The sequence below is a fragment of the Arvicola amphibius genome, chromosome 12 (assembly GCF_903992535.2).
Source record: "Arvicola amphibius chromosome 12, mArvAmp1.2, whole genome shotgun sequence".
NCBI classification, from domain to species: domain Eukaryota; kingdom Metazoa; phylum Chordata; class Mammalia; order Rodentia; family Cricetidae; genus Arvicola; species Arvicola amphibius.
Genome location: NC_052058.2, coordinates 3,820,860 through 3,827,255, shown reverse-complemented (window position 1 = coordinate 3,827,255; position 6,396 = coordinate 3,820,860). Strand labels below are relative to the sequence as shown.

The 6,396-nt window shown below is 46.8% G+C and overlaps 1 long non-coding RNA gene across 1 annotated transcript; it reads right to left on the bottom strand.

Moving 5' to 3' along the window:
• Positions 1–4,286: 4,286 nt before the first annotated feature.
• Positions 4,287–5,771, bottom strand: LOC119828134. The gene is made up of 2 exons (XR_005287754.1): positions 5,351–5,771; positions 4,287–4,810 (listed from the first exon to the last, which is right to left on the bottom strand). It is a non-coding gene; the product is annotated as an uncharacterized LOC119828134 (long non-coding RNA).
• Between the last annotated feature and the right edge of the window lie 625 nt (positions 5,772–6,396).

Below are 6,396 nucleotides of genomic sequence, written 5' to 3'. Positions count from 1 at the left end.
TCATCAGTGTTTTTGATCTTGGCCATTCTTACAGGTGTAAGATGGAATCTCAGAGTTGTTTTGATTTGTATTTCTCTGATGGCTAAGGATGTTGGGCATTTCCTTAAGTGTCTTTCAGCCATTTTAGATTCCTCTGTTGAGAGTTCTCTGTTTAGGTCTGTACTCCATTTTTTTTATTGGATTACTTGTTCTTTGATGACCAATTTCTTGAGTTATTTGTATATTTTAGAGATCAGACCTCTGTCTGATGTGGGGTTGGTGAAGATCTTTTCCCATTCTGTAGGCTGTTGTTTTGTCTTGTTAACAGTGTCCTTTGCTTTACAGAAGCTTTTCAGTTTCAGGAGGTCCCATTTATTAATTGTTTCTCTCAGTGTCTGTGCTACTGGGGTTATATTTAGGAAGTGGTCTCCCGTGCCAATGCATTCAAGTGTACTTCTCACTTTCTCTTCTGTGAGGTTCAGTGTGGCTGGCTTTATGTTGAGGTCTTTGATCCGTTTGGACTTGAGTTTTGTGCATGGTGATAGATACGGTCTATTTTCATTCTTCTACATGTTGATATCCAGTTATGCCAACACCATTTGTTAAATATGATTTTTTCATTTGATATGTTTTGCTTCTTGATCAAAAACCAGGTGCTCGAAAATGTGTGGATTAATATCTGGGTCTTCTATTCAGTTCCATTGGTTCTCCTGTCTGTTATGCCAATACCAGGCTGTTTTCAGTACTGTAGCTCTGTAGTAGAGTTTGAGGTCAGGGATTGTGATGTCTTCAGAAATTCTTTTATTGTACAGAATTGTTTTGGCTATCCTGGGTTTTTTGCTTTTCCATATAAAGTTGAGTACCATTCTTTCGAGGTCTGTGAAGAATTTTGCTGGGATTGTGATGGGTATTGCATTGAATCTTTAATTGCTTTTGGTAATATTGTCAGTTTTACTATGTTAATTCTACCTATCCAAGAACATGGGAGACCTTTCCACTTTCTGGTGTCTTCAACTTCTTTCTTCAAAGATTTAAAGTTCTTGTCATATAAGTCTTCCACTTCTTTGGTTAGAGTTACTCTGAGATATTTTATGCTATTTGTAAGTCTTTGAATCTTAAGATCTGTGTCTCCTTCATACTTTAACTCCGTGACCTAGTCTAAGGTAGATACTCCGAGCTAGAGTGAATGAGAGCTTTGTTTCTTGATTGCTTTGGTATTTCTTTATAAATATTGATTTTTAATAGACCCTTGCTCCAGCTACCAACACACACACACAAACACACACACACACACACACACAAACACCCAGTCTGACTATACAAACCTCAGCAACTACAGACACACAGATTCCCGCAGGAGGCAGGAACTGCAGCTGTGGCTCAGAGACGTTGGAAACGTGCTAGTTTAGATAGAACCCTTAGCCCTTGGGCTATCTCTGGCTCAAAGCCAATGGTCAGGTGGGCAGGTTCAGTGCCAACTCTGGAACCAGGAAGTGACATTTTTCTACATCCCAGGGAACACCCAGTGCCCAGGGAACACCCAGTGTGGACCTCTGGAAACAGACTCCTGTGAAATGCAGACCCGTGGAGAGAGGGCGACGCTGCTGTCCCTCACTGGGTGGAGATGAGAGGATACAGCTCAACGCTCAGAACGCTGGGACATTACATGGGTTCCTGACAGTCATTAGAGGAGAAGGAGCAAATCCAGTCAGAAAATGTTCTATTCTGAATCAGCAAAGCGTAGGAACTGTGGGGGTTGGAATGGCGGGATGGAGGGAGCTAAACTCTCATACGTGAACTCATTCTTCCACAAAGAGGAAATTGCAGACTTTGGAGCTGGCTTTGGTCGTCAGGGCTTTAATATCAACGGTGTTATCATGATTAGCCTATTTCATGTTAGAGTGTATCGTGATCAAGGAAAATCAGCCACAATGACCTCCAGAAATCAAAGCTGCTTTTTTGTTGAAGGGATCAGGTAGCACTGAGAAGCACAGAGCGGAGACGAGGCAGACCTCTCGGCCTGTGAACCAGCCCTGAGTCTTGGAGGAGTGTCTGGGAAGGTTTTCTGCAAACAGAACAGAACCCTGTGCATTGTGAGGGCCTCACAGGGGAGATGCTGGTTCCTGGTCACTAACACCCAGACTGGAGCAGCAAAGAAAGAGGGGTCCCTTTGCCTAAAGAGAGTGTTCTTAAGAAAGATTACTTTGTAACTGGGGAAAGCAAACGGACACTCCTATAACAATTTAAAAAATCTACAACATTCTAGCTTGTTCTCTCCTAAGTGTTGAAGAAACTCATGAAATACATAACTATCTTAATGTCTTTTAAAACACACTGATCAAGCCAGGCAGTGATGATCCACACCTTTAATCCTCAGGAGACACTCAGGAGACAGAGGAAGGAGGGTCTCTGTGAGTTCTAGGACAGTGAGGGCTACAGGAGAAACACTGTCCTCAAACAAATTAATAACCAAACAAACAAAAAACTCAAAAACCTGAAAGGAGCAACTGAAGGGAGGAGAGGTTTGGTTTGCCTTACAGTCGGCAGACAGAGGCCATCACAGGGTAGAGGAGCAGTGGAGATGGCGCTCCAGGTAGCTGGTCACATTGTATTAGCAGTGAGGAAACTAATGAATGAGCGATCAACTCACTTTTTAGGGAGTCTCGGGTCCAAACCCCAGGGAATGGTGCTGCTCGCTTTCATGGTAAATCTTCCCCCCTCAGCAGAATCAAGCTAATTCTTCACAGGACACCTGCAGGCTCACCTCATCTGGATCATCCCTCACAGCTGTGCTCCTAGGCATGCTTCTGGGTCATTCCAGATGTTGTCGAGTTAACAACACCAATCACCACAATAACTAACCAGGCTACTGTATGCAGCGCCTGTTTATCTTGGCTCTACTGCATATGCCAAGCAATGGGCTACACGCTGCCTCACATGACACCAGAGATCCCAGTGAGCAGGCCCACATCCACCTGGGCTGGTTAGTTTGTCAACTTGATGCAAACCAGAGTCACTGGTGAGGAGGGAACTTCAGTGAGGAATTGCCTTCATCAGATTGCCTGTGGGCATATCTATAGGGATTTTCTTGATTGCAGACTGATGTGAAAGGGCCTTCTGCACACCGTGGGTGGTTCCACCCCAGGGTAGGTGGCCCTGGGCTGTGTAAGAAAGCTGGAGAAGCAAGTCATGGAAATCAGGCCAGGACACTGCATTTCTCTGTGGTCTCTGCTTCTGTTCCTGCCTTGGCTTCCCTTGGTGCCTGTAATGTGTAAACCAGATAATCCCTTGCCCCACCCAGTTGCCTTTGGTCAGGATTTAAGTATCCCCTCGAGGTCATTCTCTAGCTCCCCCAGCATGTTCTAGAATATTTCTATCTCTTCCCACCTCTGCCTCAGCCCCTGGCCACTGCTGTCTTCATCACTTGCCTGGCCTGACGTTTGATGTGAATGTAAACCCGTGGCATTTTGTATCTGTCTGTACTCAGCACACTGTGTCAGGGGTACCTACATTGTAACAAGCAACTGAGCTTCCCTCCTCGTCCTGAGCATCCCCCAACACCTCCAGAGGGCCGGCTCAACCTCGGTCCACTTTGAGACTTGTCCTCTAGTCTCCATTCTTTCTTCTAGTATTCTGGAAAAGGCATCAGGTAGAGGCTAGCTCCCAGCAGGCCTCCCTTCCTAGCCCTGGGAGTGGATTCTACACAGAACCTGGAGATACCATCTTTCTCCCTTCCTCCGTTTGTAAGCCAGAGCCTTCCATTCCATCTTTCTGCCAAATGGCAGACCCAGCCTTCATCCCTTCATCTCTCATTCTTCTAACTGTGAGGCCTGGGCTGGACTGGCTCCAGAGGCACAACCAAACTCTCCTTGGCTAGGTTTTCCCAGAAGTGCATAGAAGACTTTGGGACAAAGGTTATGAGGATGTGTTCCCAGGAAGAACCCAGTGTGTGATTGGAGAGCAGCTCAGGGACTATGTGGGATCCAAAACAGGGTGAGGGTTTGAGTCAAGTCCCACAGAGGGGCAGTCATGATGTGTACCAGACCTCAGTTGACAGGCACTTCCCACACTTGCCAATCACCGGTTAAGGTTGCTCTCTGGGCAGATGATGTCCAGTCCTTTAAGCTATCTGTGGTCCCAGGCAAAAGTGGTGCCTCTTCCCGAGAGGGCCAGAGGTGGCTGTTAGCAGCAGAAGCACAGTTCCTGCTACATCATAACCCCAAAGACATAGGCAGACTCCCCAGTGCCATTAGCACAGAGCTGAGCACACAGGCAGACAGACAGACTTCACAGGAGACCTCAAACAATTTTCTTTACGGTCATAACTGTTTATTTGGGTGAAAGGAATATACTGTATACTTTTCTGACCATCTGCTTTTTTGTGTATGTATTTGCTTGAAACAGAGTCTTATTACATGACAGGCTGGCCCTGAACTCGTTCTGTAGACCAGGAGAGCCTCATGCTTGTGTCTGGGCCTCCAAATGCTGAGATCCCGGGTATGTGCCACGCTTGCTGGTCTCTAACTCGTCCCCGTTTGCCTTGCATTTGACACGTGGAAAAGAAATCAAAATGGGTCCCCTCAAGGTAGCTGATGCAAAGGAAGGACACAAAGACACCCAGGGAAGGTTGCTTCGTGTCTCTCCTCGTGGTGATCTTGACTGTCTGTGGAGCGCCCCATGTTTGAGAAGCCAGAGATTCAGGTTGTAGAATACGCTGGAGGACCCTCTCTGAAGTCTGGGATGACGTAGTTCTCTGATGTAGGCATATCACTACCACACCTCTTTCTGCTTCTCCAGCTGCTTTGCACAATTCCCAAGGTCTTGAAAACACCTGGCATAAATGACATGGACAGTTTGGAGAAGCGTAGTGTTTATAAATAGGACAACTAATTGTCAGTGATGGGTTTCTTAACTGTGTGTTGTCAACTGTGCAGACGGTTGTAAAGAACAAGGGCCAGAAAGTTCCCGTGGTCCTTACCAAAGTCTGTCCCACTGTGAGTGTGTGGCAGCCTCGACCTGGCCCATTCATTCATTAACCCACCATTAGTGACGATATTTGACCTTTAGGCAACAGCTAATTGATAGAGGTCCAGGGAGACCCCAGTCAAATGGAGAGATCAGGAGAATGTAAGAAAGGTGTGTGTCTGTGTGTCTGTGTGTGATGGGAGAGGATAAGGGGAGACACAGAAGAAAAGGAGAAAGAGGAGATAAGATGGCTTGCTGGAGAGAGAGGATACCACTGGCAGATGCTCTTGTAACAGCCACGGTGTTCCCACCCTGGGCACCCGTTCTGTGGTAGATGCAATGCCCACATTCTCTTCATCCTCCTGCTTCCCATCTTAAGATGAGAAGGGTTCCTGCACAGCCTGACCTTGACTTGTATCTGTCTCCTCAAGGCCTTGGGCAGAAGGTGGCAGGGACGGTCAGGAAGCAGAGCCGGATCAGCCAGCAAACAGAGGTCCCTCAGTGAGCACGGCAGCCTGTAAATTGTCCTTTTGTTTTGCAGGCTTTACCAACACGGTTTTATTCCATGTGACTGCTATTTCAGGAGCAGTAAATATTGCCGGCGGTCTATTTAAAAAGGCCAATGACCTGAAATGTTGTGGTTTGGTTTTATTTCTTTTCTTTCTTCTTTTCTTTCCCGTTTGAATTGTCTCCAAGAGGCAGGCCTACCAGAGCATCATAAAATTTTAACTCACTGTCTTTTAAACAACTCCCGTTCTGTTTTGTCACGTGCCGGGCTGGCAAATGACAGACAGCGGAGACACAAGGATGCGGAGGTGGAAAGCTGACCTAGGCACAGGGAAAGCGGGGGTGTCCAGGGTGTACCCGGAAGAGGCAGGGAGTACTCAGCTCCTCTCTGCCTGTCCCGCTTCTGGAGCTGACGTTTGACCTATAATTACCATCTCTTTCCTCTGATTTCCTCTGAGAAAATAGCAACGCTGGAGCTAAGCACAGAGCAGAAAAAAGCATTACATAAAGGACGGAGGGTTTATAAATACAGTTAAAATTATAGGATTGTTTCCTTGTGGTTTAGCTCTCTGTAGAGAGGGCTGGGGAGAGAGGAGAAGCGTTCTTCAACTTGACTCAAGGCCTAAAATACCCAGGTGGGACTCTTTAGGGGCCAAACCAGCTCCCCTCCACCCCCACCCCCACCCTCACTCCTACCCCGGTTGCGAAACTATTGCCTAAACACGAAGGATGATTGTCCTTGGCTGGGTTGTTTGTTATCATTGTGTGTGCACCCAGGTGTGTATGCGCACATAACTTGCAGGAGTTGGTTTTTTTCCTCCACATGGGTTCAGGAGAGCAAACTCGGGCCATCAGGCTGCACTGCAAGAGCCTTTGACTGTCTCACAGGTCGACCTTGCCAGGCTTTATCGTGACCTTTAAGGTTTTTCACTCACTATCTGATTA